This window comes from Nycticebus coucang, chromosome 10 (assembly GCF_027406575.1).
Source record: "Nycticebus coucang isolate mNycCou1 chromosome 10, mNycCou1.pri, whole genome shotgun sequence".
NCBI classification, from domain to species: domain Eukaryota; kingdom Metazoa; phylum Chordata; class Mammalia; order Primates; family Lorisidae; genus Nycticebus; species Nycticebus coucang.
Genome location: NC_069789.1, coordinates 826021 through 846991, shown reverse-complemented (window position 1 = coordinate 846991; position 20971 = coordinate 826021). Strand labels below are relative to the sequence as shown.

The 20971-nt window shown below is 38.2% G+C and overlaps 1 long non-coding RNA gene across 1 annotated transcript; it reads left to right on the top strand.

Moving 5' to 3' along the window:
• Positions 1-523: 523 nt before the first annotated feature.
• On the top strand, positions 524-20535 carry LOC128597470 (uncharacterized). The gene is made up of 3 exons (XR_008383261.1): positions 524-581; positions 17567-17607; positions 20474-20535. It is a non-coding gene; the product is annotated as an uncharacterized LOC128597470 (long non-coding RNA).
• Positions 20536-20971: the final 436 nt, after the last annotated feature.

The following is a 20971-nucleotide window of genomic DNA, read 5'->3' as shown; positions in this document are numbered from 1 at the left end:
TTTTCATGTACACGTCGCTTTCACCTTCACCCGGTGATCTTCATTTTTGGCAATAATATGAAAACCACTGAGATGGTTAATCTTAGTATGAAATTGTCTGGATTATGAGATAGATAGCTAGAAAGGCCTGATTTCTGGGTGTGTATTCGAGTGTTTCTGGAGCAGATGGGTGTGTGAGTGGATGGAGACGGGAAGATTTGCCCTCAGGGAGGAGGAGGTTAGATGGGGAGCTGGTTAGAAGCTAAAGCAGAAGAATGAATTACTGCGTTCTCTCTTCTGGAAGCAGGACGGGGGCGTTTGACCTGGAACTGACAGTCACAGCATTGAGTTTCTGGGCTCAGAGGCTTTCAGACTGGGCTGAGTCATGCTACTGGCTCCCTGGTTTCCACTGGCAAATGGCCTATTGTGAAAACGTGCAGCCTCCACAGTCATGTGAGCCAGATTCCCTGAGAGGTCTTCCCCGTGTAATTATCGATCTACCTGCCTGGCCTGTACTTCCTTTCTTCCTGAGAACCCTGCTTAGTACAGCCGTAAACACTTCAGACTAAATTTTAAAGGAAGTCTTTAGGATTCAAAATATGGTAAGAGCTCTGATGTTCATCTTACAAAAACAGTTCCAAAATTGCTCTGAAGGGTGCACCGGGTGCTGGCGTCAGCACACAGCTTCCCAAGGGAGCAGGTGGAAGGCGACCTCAGCAGTGTTCAGCAATGAGGTCAGTAGCATTTTTTCTAGCATGAGTTCATGAGCTTAATTGTCTGACCTGCTATGCTTAAAAGAATCCTTTCTAACTACTATTCAGATGGTATTATGAAAACATAAAAACAGCCATTTATAGGGCCACTTAAAAATGAAGCCCAAATTCATAGGTCATCATGGTAATCTGTTCCTGATCAATTCTCCCAGAAAGTTTCAATTAGGAAGAGATTGGATTCCAAAGATAGGCTGGCAAGGAAGAACCAAAGAGAAAGTAAAGCGATCTTGCAGTACATCAGGTTGTGTGTAAATCTAGTTTCTGTTCGTTTCCTTGTTTGGTAACTTTGTCCGTGTCCTCCAACTTGACCACTGATGACAAGAGTTCGCATCAGTTGTGTTGTTCTGCTGTAATGTTTCAAAGAAAATTAAAACTTCACTAATTTACCCGCAGCTGCCAGAGGAAGGCGCACACATGTGTTGGATTCCATGGTGGTTGTGTGACAATTCTAGGTCATGGAAAGGGACCGATATGGTCTCAGTTGTGCTTTTGTGAGGTTGTGCGGGACACAGTGATTGACGTTCAGAGGAAGCAGTGCCCCTCCTGCCAGGATGGGCGAGATCACTATATGGGTCTTGTTTGATAAAAGGATCTGTCAATAGTCAAGTGATTCACTTTTGCTTTTCATTTGGTTTTAAACATTGAGAGAAAGACCAAGTTTTAACTTAATCAAAAGCAAAATGAAACAGAAGGAGGGATAGAAATGCACAGGAGAAAAGGTGAAACTTTTTCAGAAAGAAACACTTTATAGAAAAAAGGAGTCGATGGGGCTGCTCCCAGGGACAAGTAATGGGAAAGTTACTTGAGAATAGTTCCAACTCTCTAACTAAGGGTTTTTCAACCTTTTTTATCTTACAGCACACTTGAACCTCTAGTTAAAGTTCCACAGCATACTTAGGTTATGTTGAACCCCACCCCCCTATAAAAAAGAGTATACTTACACCGTGTTCTAAACTAGATCTTTAAAAATTTTCGTGGCCAGCCTAACATACTTCATGGCTCACCATTGTGCTAAGCCATACAGGTTGCAAATCCCTGCTCTAACTATTTCTGGGAACCTAAATGAGGTGACAGGGGATGTCAACAGGTGATCTGTTAATCAGCCAATTAGAAGTCAGCCGGCAGCACCTACCAAGTGCCTCCTGGAGATAGCTCTGTTTTTTTTTTTTTTTTTTTGTTGTTGTTGTTGTTTGTTTGTTTGTTTTTTTGTTTGTGCAGGTTTTTCTTTTGGCCAGGGCCAGGTTTGAACCTGCCACCTCCAGTATACGAGGCCGGCACCCTACTCTTTTGAACCTGAGATAGCTCTGTTTTTTAATACATACGTAGCTCCAAGGCCCTGTCTTCTCCAATCACAGCTTTTGAAGGAGAGTTACTGCTAATTTGAAAAATAGTAAAGGATGAGAAATAAGAGGAAGGGAACTGCATGAGGATTTAGTTCTTTTTTTTTTTTCATCTATAACAGCAGACAAGTTTAATGCCCTCAAAATACAACAGTCCAGTTTTGCAAAGCCTAACACAAAGTTTGGCAATAGTATGATTTATATTTGATTGGGTTCCCAGGAAACATTTGTATTATGATACACATTCTCAGTGTCAGAAGCTCAACAATAATACCCTAAATGAACACCAACATGTTATGTTATGAATATTAAAGAAAATACTGAACGTTTTCCAGAGGTTTTGGTTTTTAACTCCATGTAGTTTTTACATACTAGCAAATGACATAAAAATACAGACTCCTACTAGTACGTGCACCACTGTGATGGCATCAATGGGAGATGTCCACATGCTGGTTAATTATTAACCAAAAGGCATGTTGACATGGCCAGCTGGTGAACAGCGGAGAAGCAAGTTCTCCCTAGTATGTTACTGTGTCTCCAGACAGAGAGGCAAAGGCGAATGCACAGTTCTGTCAGGTTTAGCTAGGGGAGGAAATCTTGCAGGACAGCTGCAGGGATCACGTTTCAATTATCTCAAGGCCACGCCTGTGGTTCAAACAAATTAGACACCATAACATTGGGCCATTAACTAGTTTTCTGCATAAAAGTTACACAAATGGCCTTAGTTTCTGCAGTCTGCTCTTTTTTTAACTCTCATAGGTCATTTTCCCTCTAGGGATAATGAACCTTTTGGTGGATGTGGCTTTGTGATTTGCTCCTGGTTAATACTCAGTTCCTGATCCTTCTGGGATGGGGAGAACCAGAAAAGTTCAGAATTCAATGCTGATCCTAAGGCAAGAATATAATAGTAACTTTCACCTGTTATTAGGGAAAGGCTATTTAAAGTGTTCCCACACTTCCTGCTATGGCACCTGCTTTGTTTTTTATAACAGTCTGTAGTTCTAAGAATCAATTAGATGTGTACTACCCTGTTTCCCCGAAAATAAGACAGTGTCTTATTTTAAGGTGTGCTCCCAAAGATGTGCTAGGTCTTATTTTCAGGGGACGTCTTATTTTTCCTGTAAGTAGGTCTTATTTTCGGAGGATGTCTTATTTTGGGGAAAACAGGGTATTTTGTGAGGCATATTTAAAGGGCTGATCCCTAACATATCACCCCTGTAATAAGATCTGACCTTGTAATAGGTAAAGCATACTCTTGATTAGCAAAGCCCTTCTGTTCTGAGGGCTATTCAGTTAAATAAAATCATAGAAATTCAAAAAACAAACAAAAAAATCGACTACGAACATCCCCAGTAATGAAATAGTGTGGAACTGGTTCAAATTAGTCAGAAAGATGAATGGAAAGTAATAAAAAATACAGAAAAATCAGCCCTCCCCCCACAAAGTAGTATTACAAATTAGAAGAAAAATATTTCAATTAATTAAAATTAAAAATTAAATTAGGATCCCCTAAATCCTAGCCCATTTATGTCACAAAATATATTCCGCATATATTTTTAAAGTTCCACGTAAAAGCGTACACAAACGTATGAGCAGAGAGAGGGAAGGAAGGAGGAGGGTGGGGTCTCAGTGTGTGACACATCTTGTACCCTCAACGAACCCCCAATAATAAAGTTTTCAGGGAAAAAAGGGGTACACAAATGAACAAATAAAAATGTTTGTAAATATGTGTACAAACTTAGGGCAAGGGAGTTGATTTTGATAGAAGCTAAAGAATATAGGTCTAAAAACTACTAAAAGATTTGAAGAAATAAATATAAAATATCATTGTTATCAAAATTCATTCCTGTGTCTATTTAAAATGGCACTTGGGTAACAGATTTTTATTTCTGTATCTTCTACTTTTATGGTTAAATTACTTATGAATTTTCAGAAAGTGATGGAAAAACTTTAAAGTTTTTCAAATTTAGTTTTTTAAATCTAGACAATCCCAAATGATCAACTGAAAATACCCTTATAAGTGGTAAGATTCTAAACTAAAGCCTGTCAGTTACAAAATACATAAATAACAAAATAGTTTACATGTACATATCATCTAATTACTGCTACTTAAAAATGATAAAATTAATATGTATTTATAAAATGGTTTACACAAATATATAAAACATCTAAAGTAAATGTGAGCGTGCAGTTTCATGCTTTTATTACTAAAACTAAAATGTAACATTGCTTAAACTAGAAATCTTTATTGAGTAACATAATAGAAGTCTTCAATAAATGGAGTAATTTGGAGTAATCTACTGTGTCTGTAATGGAAAGATATAAAAATAAATTAATTTTCCCATAATTATTGTGTATACGTAATTGTAATAAAAATGTTCTGTTGTTGTTGAGCAGACAAGACAAAATTAATCTCATGTTTGTTTTAAATAATATAAAGGAGAATAGCTACATCCATTTCTTACACAGGATAATTCTACCATTGAATGATTTTCTGCATTAAGCAGACAGATCTCTCTGAATGTGACAGTCACTATAGATGTGACAGGAACAGTAAAACCTCTGCATGTAAAGATTACCATGAACAAAGCAAAATTGGTTTTCCACAGCAAGGCAAGAAGTCAATGGAATTGTTATGCTAGTTTTACATTTCATATTAGCAAAGCTGGTATGAAGGTAATATATAACACTCACTTTTATAGGGAAATAAATACATTTTCATGCATGTCTGGCCACTGGAAAATTGGTACCAGCTGATATTTGAGTATCAGAATTTGATGGTGGTCACTCATCAACACCATTTTTAGGAATTCATTCTAAATAATCAATACACTAAAAGACACGGATATATACAAAAGTTTGACTCAGATAATTTTTACCTTACCATAACCATTTTTAAAAATGAAAGCCAAATCAAATCATATTTCTAAAGTACAACATTATATATTCTGTTTTACTCTGTCTAGAAAACTATACATTTACATATAAATTATGTTTTATTCACAAATATTCAATCATTTTCAAGATAATAGTTATTTGGACAATTTTTGCAGTATTTTGCTTGAGACCACATGAGTTTTCCTGATATATTGTGTAGAGTATAATTCCATTTTTGTTTTTCTAAAAAAAATTTTCTTATAGGAAACTTCAGAATAGGCTGTAAAATGTTTGAAAACATTGTCTTTGGAGACAGTGATTACAAATGTTTTTGTTTGTTTAGTAAATTTTATTTCAAATATAATATTACAACTTGAAAGTATATAAATCACAATAGTCTATTTAGATAAATTTTCATCATGGGTAACCCCTATGACCAATAACCAAATTCAAGAAATTTAAGATTACTAGCATCTCAGTGTCGACAGACAAGGAAGTGGCTGAGGCTCTCGATGTATCAATAATTTAAAGAGTTTCCTGGAGCCAGGTGAGGATGGCTGCCTGGAAGACTCTGCACACTCTAGTAAGCTGGGATGCGAGCTCAGCCGGCTCCTTCATAAGCAGCTTTTTAAAGGAAAAGGAACAAGTAATGGGTTGATAGAGCTGACAGAATTTTTCATTAGTTTGCAGAGATAGTGTTGATTAGTAACTAGCTATACATTGTTGAACTGTAGAGTGTGGGGTGTGGTGTCCAGCCTACAGCATATTATGACCTCAGTTAATCTGGAACCCACACAGCCAGTGCCTTCAAGAGATAAAGATTTAGCTCAGGGAGGAATGACTGGCTGCATTGGGAAAATTGTCGTATTAATACTATTGTTTCCCCACTCCTTAATACAATGTTTGTAATTTTTTTTTTTTTTTTTGGCAGGAGCCAGGTTTAAATCTACCACCTCCCGTATATGGGGCCGGTGCCCTGTAGTCTTTCTTAATATACTTTTCTGTGTAAGTTTCTAATACACATTATGTTAAATTTAGGAGGGTATTTTATTTCTGTTAATTAATTAATTTATTTTATGTTTTACAACCATAGGATTTTTTTATTAAATCATAGCTATGTACATTAATGCATTTATGGGGTACAATGTGCCAGTTTTATAAACAATTTGAAATACTTACAACAAACTGGTTAACTAGGACCACACCGATGGTGCATTTTACAAGGGTACATGTCAAATCTATCAAGTGTAGAGTATAAATGTCTTAACACAGTAAAAAGAAAGTGCGGTGAATGCTATATTAATCAGTTTATTTCTTTTTAAGTACACTTCCCTTTTTTGAGTAGTTTTAATTCACAGGAAAATCTAGACTCACTTCACAGTCCCTCCCGCTTGTTAGCCCCCTACATCTGGGTGGCACCTTTATTAAACTGACATACACTGACGCCTCACTGTCACCCAAAGCCAACAGGTTACTTCCCAGCTCACTCTGGGATTCCACATTCCCCGGACTTTGACAATTTGTATCCAGCATATGGTATCATGCAGATAATTTCGCTGCCCTAATAATCTTCTGTGCTCTGAGGATTCACTCCTCCCTGCCTCCTCGCCCCAGACAATGGCTGACCTTTTTACCATCTCCATAGCTTTGCCTATTCCAGAACATTGCAGAGTTAAAGTTATACAGCCTTTTCCACCAGGCTCCAACCACTTAGTAAAGGCATAAAGAAAGGTTCTTCTGTGTATTTTCAGGGCTTGATAGCTCATTTACTTACATCTATTACTGAATGATATTCTGTTTTTTGGTCGCGCTACAGCTTATTTGTCCATTCACCTAATAAAGAACTTATCAGCTGTTTCCAAGGTTTTGCAGTTCTGTGCGATGCTTCTATAAACACCTGTGTGCAGCTCACTCAAGAAGACAGGAGGGGCCTCAGCGGCTGGCAACACCTTGTTCAGTTGTGGCAGAAACTGCCATCGAGGTGTTAGGTCATAAATTCTTTGCATACGTTGATATCTGGAAGAATTTGTCCTTTTTTTTTTTTTTCTAGAATTCTTACTGTTTTGTGCCTTACATTTAAGTCTTTTATCCATCTTGAATTAGTTGTTGTGAGTGGTGAGATACAGGAGTGCTGTTTTATTCTGCATGTAGTTAACAAATTTCTCCCAGTGCTGTTTATTGAATAGATCTTTTCCCCAATGTGCATTGTAATCTGCTTGTCAAAGATCGATTGCCTGTAGGTGGGTGGTTTTACATCTCTGGTCTCTATTCTATTCCCTTGATCTAGGTCCCTAATTTTGCACCAATGCCAGGCTGTCTTGGCTGCTATCACCTCAGGCATGTAGTACAGCTTCAAGTCTGATAATGTTACGCCTACGGGTTTGTTCTTTTTGCTTAAGATTGCTTTGGACATTCAACAGAGCAAATAGACAGCTTTGTAAGTATGTTCTCAGAATATGTGAACATACAAGTAACTCAAACAAATCAGAAATAAAAAGACAAAAAAAAACATATTAAAAAGTGGGCAAAGGACCTGAAAAGAAGCTTTTCAAAAGAAGATAGCCAATTCAATAGAAAGTGCATGTGGTGTTTGTTTTTTCATTCTTGAGATAGTTCACTTAGGAGAATGGTCACTATATCCATCCACATGGTTTAAAAAGGCATTAACTTATCCTTTTCTCTGGCTCATAGTATTCCATAGTATAAATGTAATACATTTTGTTAATATATTCATTTATTGAAGGGCACGTGTGTTGATTCTGTACCTTTGCAATTGTGAATTGTGCTGTGATAAACATTCAACTGTATGTCTTTGGTAAAATGACTTATTTTACTTTGGGTAGATGCCCTGGAGTGGGAATGGTGTGTCAAATGGTAGATCTGCTTTTAGTTTTTGAGGAATCTCAATAGTCTTTTCCATAGAATTATACTAATCTTCCAGGCAAACCAAGAGTGTATAGTGTTTCTTTCTCTTTGTATCCATCTATTGTTTCTGGAAATTTTAATAAATGCTTTTCTTGGGTGGCGTCTGTAGCTCAAGTGGCTAAAGCTCCAGACACATACACCAGAGCTGAAGGGTTTGAATCTGGCCTGGGCCTGCCAAACAATGACAACTACGAACAAAAGATAGCCGGGCGTTGTAGCGGGCACCTGTAGTCCCGGGAGCTACCTGGGACTGAGGCAAGAGAATTGGTTAAGCCCAGGAGTTTGAGGTTGCTGTGAGATGTGACACCACAGCATTCTACCCAGGGCAATAGCTTGAGGCTCTGTCTCAAAGAAAAAAAAGCCATAGGTGTGGTCCCACCAATAGGTGCATCTTACAAAGGTAAAAATATGAAACTTACTAAATGTAGAATATAAATGTCTTAACATAATAACTAAGAAAATGCCGTGAAGGCTATGTTAACCAGTTTGAGAAAATATTTCAAATTGTATATAAAACCAGCACATTGTACCTCATAATTGCATTAATGTACACAGCTATGATTTAATAAAAATAAATAAATAAACAAATAAATAAATGCCTTTCTTCAGTGGGCTAATGTGATTTCTCAGTGTGATTTTGATTTTCATTTCCTTGATGATTAGAGACCTTGAGCATGTTTGTACGCTTATAGGATATCTGTCTATCTTCTTTTGTAAAGATTCCATTCATGTCTTTTGCTCACATCTTAATGGGATTTTTTTCTCCTGCTGATTGGCTTGAGTTCTTTGTAGATTCTGATTGTTAGCCCTTTATCAGCTTGCACATATTTTCAAAGATTCTGTAGGTTGTCTAGTTTTTCTGTTGACTATTGCCTTAGCAGTACAGAAGCATTCCAATTTAATCAAGTCCAATTTATATATTTTTGTTGTTACTGCAATTATCACTGGGGTCTTTGCTGTGAAATCCTTGCTTAGGCTGATATCATGAAGAGTTTTTCTGATGTCTTCTTCTATAATGATCATAGCTTCACATCTTATATTTAAGTCTTTTACTCATCTTGAATTAATCTTTGAGAGTGACGAGATAGAGGGGTCCTGTTTTATGCTTCCACCTGTGGCTGCCCAGTTCCCAGTTCCTTTTACTGAATAGGGCTTCTTTCCCCCAGTGCATGCTGCTGTCTGCTTTCTCAAAGGTCAGGTAGACTGTTTTACAACTGGGTTCTCTATTTGTTCCCTGGGTTGATCTATGTCTCTATTTTTGTGACAATACCATGCTGGTTTGGTAGGTATAGCCTTGTAGTATAGTTTGATGTCTTCTTGGGCTCCTTTCTGGGTCTAAAAAAAAGAAGAGAATTATTGTTTCTTGAACAATGAAGTATGACATTGGTATTTTTATGGGAATTGCATTGAATTTGCAAATTACTTCGGACAGTAATGAACTTTTTAACAATGAATGATTCTTCCAAGTCTATAAACATGATATGGTTTTCATTTGCTTGTGTCATTTGTAATTTCCTTTCTCTGTGTTCTCTTTTGTAGAGGTCTTTCCCCTCCTTGGTTACCTATATTCCCAGGTATTTTCTTTTCTTTGTATCTATTATGAATGATATTGAGACTTTGATTTGCCTCTTAGCTTGACTGTTATTAGTGTATTAGAATGGTATAGATTTGTGGGCATTGATTCTATAACCTGAGACATTGCTGAATTTAATTATCAATTCAAAGAGTCTCTTGATGAAGTCTTTGGGGTTTTCTAGATATAAAATCTTATCATCATCAAAAAATAATACTTTGGCCTCCCCTTTCCAAATTTTGATATGTTTTCTTTCTCTCTCTTTTTTATTTGATTTTTATTTTTTTTTTGAGACAGGGTCTCACTATGTCACACTCGGTAGAGAGCCATGGCGTCACAGATCACAGCAACCTCCAACTCTTGGATCCAAGTGATTCTATTGCTTAAGCCTCCCAAGTAGCTGGGACTACAGGTGCCCGCCACAACTCCTGGCTATTTTTTGGTTGCAGTTGTCATTGTTGTTTAGCAGGCCCGAGTTGGGCTCAAACCCACCAGCTTTGGGGTATGTGGCTGGAGCCCTAATCACTGAGCTAAGGGTGCTGAACCATGTTTTCTTTCTTTCTTTTACCTAATTGCTCTCCGTAGGACTTCCTGCACTATGTTGAATTAAAGTGCTGGCAGTGGGCACACCTGTCTTTTTTTAGTATTGGGAATGATTCAACTTTTCCCCATTCAGCATGATGTTGGCTGTGGGTTTGTCATATATGGCTTTTATACTTTTGAGACAAATTCCTCCTATGCCTAGTTTATTGAGTTGTGTTTTTCTTTTTTAATAAATAGGTGCTAACTTTTGTCAAATGTATTTTCTGTACCAATTAAGATGTCAGTGTGGTCTTTGTTTTTACCCCTGTTTATCTGTGAGTCATGCTTACTGATTCACCTCTGTTGAACCATCCTTGCATCCCCGGGGAGAAGGCCCACTTTGTCAAGGTGGATTTTTTTTTTATGTGCTGTTGAATTCAGTTTTCTAATATTTTATTGAGAATGTTTGCGTCGACATTCGTAAGAGATATTGGTGCAGTTACAGAATTGTTTTGATTTCCAGTGTTTGTTTATCTTCTGCTTGAATGATTAATCCAGCTCTGTCAGGGATGTGATGAAATCCTCAGAAATTATAATGCTGCTCAGAAATTGTAATGCTGCTATTTCCATCTTTGATTAGGTCTCATAGAATTTGCTTTACGAATCTGAATGCTCCTATGTTAGGTGAATAAAGACATAGTTTTGTATTGTCTCCTTGTTGAGTTTCTCCCTTTACCATTGACTATCTTTATCTTTGTTTACTATTGTTGATTTAAAGTTTTAAAGTTTGATTGTCTGTGTAATAAGCTTGCAATTGGCCTGATGGATTTTCCCTCATAAGTCACTTGACATTTTTACCTCTTAATTCATAGAAATGCTCCCACTTCACTTGCCTCTCTTATGTGAATTGGCCAGTCTGATGACTGTGTCTTGGTGATGGCCTCTTTGCAATGAATCTCCTAGGTGCCCACTGTGTGTCTTGCTAACAGATGTCTAAAGCTCTAGCAAGACCAGGGAAGTTTTCTTCAATTATTCCCTTTACCTTCAATAGGGCTTCTAGCCCTAGTTTTTTTTTTTTTTTTCTTCATTCTTAGGGATGCCTGTGATTCTTATATTTGTAAAAATTATATGTATTTTTAGTCTTTGTTCATAAAATATATAAAAATTACATATTTTTAAAGCTTTGTTCATTCGTCTTAATTCTTTTTCTTTATTTTTGACTATGTTAATTTGAAAGAGTTGTCTTCAAACTCTAATATTCTTTCCAATGTGTTTTGTATTTCCTTAAATGAATTTTTCATTTCCAGAAGTTATATTTGTTGTTTGATCTCTTTCATGAATTTCTCATTCATTTCCTCAATTATTTTTCTTTGTTTGGGTTTTCCAGGTTCTCTTGCACTTCCTTGAGCTTCCTTAAATTCCATTTCCAGACCTGTCTGTCATGTCAATATTTTTATTTGTTTGGTATACATTGCTAGAGAGCTGGTGTTCCCCATTAGAGGTATCCTTTTGCTCTGGTCTTTATACTTCTGGAGTTCCCATGCTGATTATGTCTCATTTGAACTAGCAGCCCCTTCTTATTTTTGGATATTCTCTTATTTAGATGGAGTGTTGCTCCATCCTCCACTCATAAGTTTGTGTCAGTAGCATGTATGTGGAAAGAACTTCTGGCTTTGCTTGTGGTGCTTGGAGGGTGTTCTGAGTTCTGAATGGTGCTCTGGTTGTAGACACTGGCAGTGTGGTGCTTTCCTTAGTTGCTGGTTGTTTTTAGAGGGTAGCAGTGTTGAGCCGTGTGTTGGCAGATTCTGTCTCTTGTTGATGAAGGAGGATGAAGTCTTTGGAAATCCTTTCTCTTTCCTCTGCCTTGTCATTTTAGCAATGCAGATTATATTAGAACACTGATTTAATCTCTGAGACAGTAGGTGGTGCTTTGAGATAAGAATCAACCGCACCCTGAGAGATTGAGTGTAAACAGTATAATGGGCTGTGCAAATTGACCTCCCTGTCAGCAGGTGACACTTTCTAGAAGGAGCAAGTCACAGTGTTGCATTATGGCTCCTGTAACTGGTTCCAGATCCTCAGGAGAAGCACTTGAATGGCCCGGGCGGAAAGGAGGCCTAGACCTTCAAGGCCAGTCTGTACTGTCCATTACATCAGAGGCAGGAGGGGGAGTGAGGTTGAGCTGCCCTTATGCTCCATAGAAGGGTAAGGTAGTTATTTCAGCGGGACCAAATGTCCACTCTCAGGCTTCTGGAGACAGTCCCAAGGAGGTGCTGACATGGCCCAACCCAGCTGAAAAGTCTGCTTTAGTGTGAGGGGCCCTCTGAGATTCATTGTCAGCTGTCATGAGCAGGTTCTGCTCCTCTTCTCCCTCACCTGCTCTGTAGTCCTCCTGGAGGCTGCCAGCAGGCAGGAGCTCAGATGAGCTGAAGTCACTAGGAAGGGCTGATGGTGACAGGAGCTCATGGCTGAGACGGGGGATGGGAAGGGACCCAGAGGCAGCTGCCACCTGCTGCTTTGCCCTCTGGAAGCTCCCAGCTCTTTGGTGATACCAGGTTTGGGGTTCATGAGGCTGGAGAAGCTCCCAGCAGCTCAGGAGGCTGCTGACCTACAGAGATGTAAGGCAGGGAGTAGCAAAACCCTCCGCCCACCCTTTTCTCTGAGCTCTGTCCTCCCCTGGGGTTGGTCTCTGTCCTGCCCTGCTCCTTGTTCTGCTCTGCAACTTCTTCCACTTCTTCCAGTGGAATGTCTGGTAGATTCTGACACTTTTTCCTCAGAATCACACCCAACTTGGATTGTTTATTTGGTTTATTTTTCTTTTTCATTTAAATTTTTTCTTGTTTTCTGAGACAATCTGGCAGCTGGTGCGTCTGGTGAGTCATCATCACATTCCACCACAATCATTTTTTAATTAATGACTCTTTAAGTAATACAGATAAACATCTACTGTGTATATAAAGTAGAATCCTTAAAACATAATTTGTAATAAATACGCAAATTATTCTAGCATTATTTCCCCCTAGTTGGCCAACAGATATAGTTTTATGCATATGCAGAGCACATTGATAGATTCGTGGCCAGGCCAGTTTCGTGATGGCAGGGATTCAAATCGTGTTTGATTTCCATTCTTCACCTGAAGATATCTGCAGATAATCTTACTGTCAGTTGCTTCATCTTGCCCAACAATGAATTTCAATCAACCTAAAATCTCCCAGGAAAAGTAAGCAGGATTTGACAAGGATAGATTATATAGTATCTCTATATGGGGCAATAGGTATGTGTGATATATGTTCAACGTCTGTCTGTTTAAAAGATGAGAGAATTAAAAAAATAGATAAGAAGGATTGTATGGTAAGACATGTCTTAAAACAGAAACTACAGAGGAAAAACCCAGTGTAAATTGTTAAATTCACCAATGATTCTACATTTTTTCTACTAATTCTTCATGGGTAACCTGAAATAATTTAAAAATTGTAGATTATTACTGTTCTCTGATTTAAATATTAGCCAACAATAAATTTTTTACCTCCATGAACCCTAATAAGGAACTACAAAACAAAAATACACACAGATTACATATATGCTTTTAAACGAATTTATTTACATTTTTCTTAGGGTATACTGATGAGAAAATTTTACTTAAACAAAAATCTAAATAAATTTTATGGGAAAAAATGTAGACAACAACAGTCCTGCCCTTAGGGTTACAGTGAGGGTTACATAGTAAACTCTGTACACCTGTGGGCCGTTGGTACCATCCTGACAAGAGGGTTGCATAGTGAACTCTGTACACCTGTGAACTGTTGTTATCACCCTGACAAGAGGGTTGCATAGTAAACTCTGTACACCTGTGGACTGTTGGTACCATCCTGACAAGAGGGTTGCATAGTAAAATCTGTACACCTGTGGGCTGTTGGTACCATCCTGACATGAGGGTTGCACAGTAAACTCTGTACACCTGTGAATTTTGGTACCATCCTGATAAGAGGGTTGCATAAAAAACTCTGTACACCTGTGGACTGTTGGTACCATCCTGACAAGAGGGTTGCATGGTAAACTCTGTTCACCTTTGGGCTGTTGGTACCATCTTGACAAGACGGTTGCATAGTAAACTGTGTACACCTGTGGATTGTTGGTACCAGCCTGACAAGAGGGTTGCATAGTGAATTCTGTATACCTGTGGATTGTTGTTACCATCCTGAAAGAGGGTTGCATAGTAAACTCTGTACACCTGTGGACTGTTGGTACTATACTGACAATAGAGTTGCAATAGCAAACTCTGTACAGCTGTGGGCTGTTGTCACCATCCTTATAAGAGGGTTACATAGTTAACAATGTACACCTGTGGGCTGTTGATACCATCCTGACCTTGCTGATGAGGAAAGATCTCAGAGCATTTAAGCAACGTGCTCAAAATCTTTCATCTACCAAGTAGTGAAGAGAGATGACAAATGCCTAAGTCCTGTGATGCTACATAACAAATCACCCTAAAGTTTAGTGACTTAAAAACATTTTTTAAGTTTTTCGTCATTGTATCAGTTGAGGAGGTGGTTCTGCTGATGTCACCTGGGCTCACTCTACTTTGCATTTCCCTGGTGGCTCAACTGGGGGATGAGTCTTGGTTGGAAAGACCAAGATGGAAATGCCTTTCTTTTTTTTTTTTTTTTTTTTTGTGGAGACAGAGTTTCACCTTACCGCCTTCAGTAGAGTGCCATGATGTACACAGGACTCGCAGCAACCTCTAGCTCTTGGGCTTCCACGATTCTCCTGCCTCAGCCTCCCGGAAATGCCTTTCTTCTCAGCATCTCCTAGCAATTCATCTCATGAACTTCAAATGTCTTTAAATTAAGATTATACACCATTACCAGGGCATTTGGGCCTCTCTTTCTGTTCTTTTTACTTTCAAAAACTGCATTTCATTCTGTTCTTTTTACTTTCAAAAACTGCATTTCATTCTTGAGAAAAAAAAATTTGAAGAAATGAAATGGTTACTGAGATTGAAGCTAACTGTATTATTTTGTTTCCATGAATTGCAGACAAAGGACATTGGTTCCAATGGTAATCAGGAAGGTTAAAATTGTGGTCTTACAAATTGTGTAAGGATAAATAACTCATTCTTTACCCAAAACTGGAGTATGTGTTTTACTCATTGGTATGAAGCAGTATTTCCTTTCAGGGATCACATCTATTTAAGAGACAGGTAATATGCAATGTTACTACATGCTGGTTATTTTAAGTTAAATGTGGATATATGAAGTCTGAGAATTAAATTCAAAAACTCATCTTAGAGAAAAATCTATGAACCTCCATGCTGAGTATCACTACGGTCACCTCCAAGGTACTCCCTGTAGGCAACTAAGCACAGATGGTAGCACTCAAGCCTCCCTTTAGAGAAATATTGGAACTCTTATTCCTGAATGGACATTAGAGCTATCATCTTATTACCATTGATGTCTTGAATGTCATCAAAATGTCTTCATTTCAATATTCCCTTTATCTTTTGATAAAGCAAAAAGTCACTTGGGGACAGATCTGGTGAGTAAGGGGGTGTTCTAATACAGTTATTTGCTTATTGGGTAACCCCCTCCCCCCACCTCAGACTGTGCTGTGTGAACTGGTGCAATGTTGTGATGCAAGAGCAAAGAGTTATTGGCAAACAGTTCAGATTGTTTTCATCTAACTTTTTCAGCATTTTCAGGGCTTCTAAATAGTAAACTTGGTAAACTGTTTGTCCAGGTGGTACAAATCCAAATCCATAATGAACAATCTCTCTGATACCAAAAAAAAAAAGAAATTAAAAAGTTACAAAAGGTTAGCAGCATTGTTCTGATTCTTTATTTGGACTGACAGGAATTTTTTGGTTAGAGAGAACTGGCTGAGTTCCATGGTGCATCTTGACATTTTCTTTTTGGTATATTCATGTTTCATCACTGTGATAACAGGACACAAAACATTGTTTTGCCTCTCCAAAAGGTCTTGGCAAACTCTGACTCTCCTTTGCTTTTGTTCATCAGGGAGCTCTTTTGGGACCATTTTTGCACATATTTTTCTCATGCCAAGATTTTCAATTAGGATTTTTCTGTTTCTCTATTGATGTTTACTTGGTCTGCTGTGCTTCTCACAGTCTGCTGATGATTTTTATGCACAATTCAATGAACTTTTGCAATGTTTTCATCAGTTCTACTCTGTACTGGCTGTCCTAACCTCTCTTCATCTGTGATGCTCTCTCTCCCCTCACAAAAACATTTAGTCCATTTGTATACTAGTGTTTACTTCATGGCATTATCCCCATAAACCTGAACTAACATGTCCCTGGTTTCGCTTCTCCTCTTGCCAAGTCTAATAAGAAATTTAATATTCCTTTGTTGCTCTAATTCAAGCTCCAACCTTCTCATGACAGCACACAAAATGTGCCTAAATTATAACAAATGCTGCTCAGCAAGACAGCAACACAGGTTGACAGGAATACAGCTCAGACACACTGGTGCACCAAGGTCAGGAGACCTGGCTGAGTAGTTTGTACCGCGCTGCCACCGAAGGACACATGGTGGCAAGTTTGGGAATATAGTTGTCAGACCTCATTGTGTGTTCAAAGTGATTCTTTTCATCAAACCCTTCTCCTTACGTCATCTGCGAATGAACTTTAGGGATGTCATTGATGGTCTGTTCCTATTGTGGGCATCGTCCAGGCCATGTGGGGCAACGTTTTCACTAAAATCTTTGACCCTCACTTCATCTTCTCATCACTCCCTGCTTTTCTTGTTCACCCAAGGACGCATCCTCCTCACCACATCTCCTTTTCTGGTGCCAGTCAGGTCTGAGAAAACATGCACTGTTTTTATGGGTATGCCAATTACTCGGGGGCCCTGAAAATACTTAAGTCAGTTTCTGTCCTAAAACTACCAGGAGCTTGTAAGAGCATCCATTCCACATTGGACCAGCTTTCCATTTCATCTTCAGGATAGAGTTGAGCACATCTATTTGGATGTTAGGGGCCTACGGAAACACTCCACATGCTGCATTGCTGAGAAAATTCCCATCTTCAGAAATCTTGCTGATGAATTACCAGTAGATAAGACAGTACTATAACAAAGCATAGAAGTCCAGACTTCCTGTAAAATTATATTCTGTTTATTATTCAGGAGCTTGCAGCAGAAATATAATTAATCCAAACATAAGATAGCTCAGAGAACACTGAATCAGTTACAGTCACAAACAATAACCACCTCCTCATCTAGAATAGGGAAAAAATCGAAATAAGAAGGTAATTCCCAGGGCGACGCCTGTGGCTCAGCGGGTAGGGTGCTGGTCCCATATGCCAGAGGTGGCGGGTTCAAACCCAGCCCCAGCCAAAAAAAAAAAAAAAAAAAGAAAGTAATTCCTAAGGGGATAGGAAAAAAAAAGTCTAGAATCTGGTCCAAGCATATTTTAAGGATAAAAATGATAACAGTGTACCTCAAATTCTAAAGGGGCCTCCTGATGGAAGTATGGAATAAAAATAGCATGCTGGCAAACAAGTTTGCTAAACATAACCATTAAGCAGCTCAATAAACACTTTCCGTTTCTCTCAAATACAGGTGACAGGAGCAACTGTGAAATGGATTGACCCCAATGTGCAGTTGAGTATGAAATCCCCTGGAGGGTGCTGGCCTTGATGGGGAGGAACACTGATGTCCAGCAAGAGCTAGCGTAGGATATACTCCTTTAAGAGTGAAGAATCTGGGCGGCGCCTGTGGCTCAAAGAGGTAGGGCGCCAGCCCCATAAGGTGGAGGTGGCGGGTTCAAACCCAGCCCTGGCCATGAACTGCAAAAAAAAAAAAAGAGTGAAGAATCTGGTATAAATTAGAAAAACAAAGTGGAAAAGTTTGATGAGAAATCAGTTCTATCTAATCTTTTATGTTTATTTATTTTTCTTTATGTAAGACTTACTTTTAAAGATTTCTACAAGAAAAAAGTTTTTGAAACTGGAAAAAATAGTAAACACTAGTATGCTTTGCAACTCAGCCGTATGGCTGCTATGAATTAAATATCTCACAAGGCACTTAGCTTGTAAGACAGAGAAGCATCTTTTGTTCATTTACCTTGTTATACCCCAAAATCACAAAAGTAAAATGGTAACAAAATATTTTTATTCCTTTCTCTTTACATATTCATTTTCTATTTTTCTTTCTCATTCCGAAAAAGAATGCATTGTATATGCCGTAAGATGTAAGCCAGGAGGATCTTTTTTGGAGTATTGCCAATTTTAATAAATCTTTACCTATCAGCCACTTACTCAATCATTTTAGGCTTCCTCTTTCTGGGGAATTCAACCTCCATGAGAACCAAGATTTGTCTACTTACCCACTCTTCCGTTGCCAATGCAACGTTAGATCAGTGTTTTTTTGACCTTTTTTTTTTTAATCTCAGGGCACATTTGTTAAGCTTAACCTATAGTTAAGCTTCTGTGGCACACTTAAATTCTGTTGGTTAAAAAAAAAAGTAATAAAGAAAATAGATTTACTGTACTTTGAACTTCTTTAAAAAATAATTTAATTAATGTTTCACTGCACAACTAAGATCCTCTCATAGCGCACTGGTTGAAAATCATTGCTCTAGAGCTAGACCCAACAGAGAAATATTGAGCTCAGCATCTGTAGTAGGTATACTACTATTATTTTCCTCAAAATGATATTTATTGTGTGAATATTATACTATGCAGAACCAACAAGCACGATGTTCATACTGGAAAAAGAAGGAAAACTCTCCAACTTTGTTAAATGTTTGAGCTATAATGAAAATAATTAAAAGTTAAGGGATTTTAGTTTAAGATTTATCTGAGTATCAAAACCATCTGTTTAACTTTTGCATACTATAAAGTTTTGAGTATTATGATTCCTCATTTATAAAATGGCATTTCATCAAGCTGAAAAGGAGATTAAACTGTCTGGAATACAGTTAGATTACATTTGGCTTAGAATATCTGTCTGGTGACACAGAGACTCCAAGATTACCTTGATTTCTTAACGAATAAGAAATTTCCAGAATAGCCTAGCTAATTAGTGATTTCCTAGAACCATACAGTTTGTTTTCAAATTGGGACACTTTCAAAAGTGATGTGAGATGCTTCCATTAATCACATCAGGACAGACTGGGAGCGATGGCTCACACCTGTAATCCCAGCACTCTGGGAGGCCAAGGCAGGTGGACTGCTTGAGCTCAGGAGCTCAAGACAGTCCTAAGCAAGAGTGAGACCCTGTCTCTATTAGGGCGCCAGCCCCATATACCAAGGGTAGCAAGTTCAACCTGGCCCCAGCCAAACTGCAACAAAAAATAGCCGGGCATTGTGGCAGGTACCTATAGTCCCAGCTACTTGGGAGGCTGAGGCAAGAGAATTGCCTAAGCCCAAGAGCTGGAGGTTGCTGTGAGCTGTGATACCACGCACTCTACCAAAGGAGGCAAAATAAAACTCTGTCTCTAACAAAAAAATAGAAAAAAATGGCTGGGTGTGTGGTAGGTGCCTATAGTCCCAACTGCTTGGGAGGCTGAGGCAAAATTATCACTTGAGCCCAAGAGTTTGAGGTTGCTGTGAGCTATGATGACACCATGGGACTCTACCCAGAGTGACAGAGTAAGGCTCTGTCTCAAGAAAGAAAAATCACACCAGGACAATTGTAATAAATGATACTGTCCAGGGAAAATTGAGGTTTGACTTCACAATACTTGCTCTGATGACTTTAAGAGAGTGAGTTCCTATCAGAAAGATCTGAAAATATTTTAATGGTAAGAGTCTGAAGATTCACATCTTTACACAAAAACATGCACAAACACACACAGATAATTAGAGATGACGAGAAAACTAGGGTTTCCCCAGCTTTCAGAGCACAAGAGTCAGAAAGATTTACAAAGTGAAATATCTAATTCAAAAGACATTGATAACCAAACAAAAATTCTGGGGAGTTAACAAAGACAGCCACCTACCCCAGACCAAATAGTGGTAAGTGGTCTGTACATTTGTGAACAAAGACAGGACTTTCGAAATGTTTGTTTTTCACTTCTGGGTTTACTCTTCTAATCCCAAAGAGGAATTGGTTTGAATTATGCTTCCTAAAGTAGCTCTGCTTTTTGTCTTTGAAATAATTGTGGTTTGCATCTGGCCACTATTCATATGTAACCTGTTTACTGTATGGTATGAAATATGACGCTTGTTTATAATACGAAGTGGCAGTGATCTGACTCACATTTCTTTAGATCTATTCAGAAAATATTTGAAAGTTTTTTTTAGAATGAGGAAGAATAGATAAGCTCTTATTTAATATGAACAGGACTCAGGTGAATAGCTTCAGAGGCCAGAATAGTCTCAGGATTGAAAGCTCAGATTGTTCTAGAGACTGTTTTGTTTAAATATTAAATTGCCACTGGTTCTAAGGTGGACTCACGAGTTCTGAAGAGAGTGAGCTGATAGATAACATGTTCTGATAAACTCCTTTTTTTTTTTTTTGTAGTTTTTGGCTGTGGCTGGGTTTGAATCCACACCTCTGGCATAAGGGGCCTGCGCCCTACTCCTTTGAGCCACAGGCATCGCCTCTGATGAAGTCTTCATACATCTTGGAGACTAGCAAGGAGATTGACCACAGGGACTGCTCCCACCTTATGAACCTTCAGGGATCTTAAGTAAATAGACTTGAGGGTTCAACAGTCAACAGGTGTTTTCATGGGTATTATTTTATAATCTTTTTCTGTTTGCTCTCTCTGTAAAAGTGCCTACATGGAGTCTTTAAAAGAGTTGTTTTGTGATCATTTATGTAATTCTTGATTATATGAACACAGTATCTGTATAGGAACAATATTTTAGATTATTTTAGAAAAGGTATAGTAAATCAAGAGAAAAACAATGCAAATGCTACTTTGGGGAAAAACATGGAAGATGTTATCATGTTATAAGTGTGTCACGTATTATTTTCTCAGTTTACAAGGATTAGATGCATGGAAAAAAATTAAAA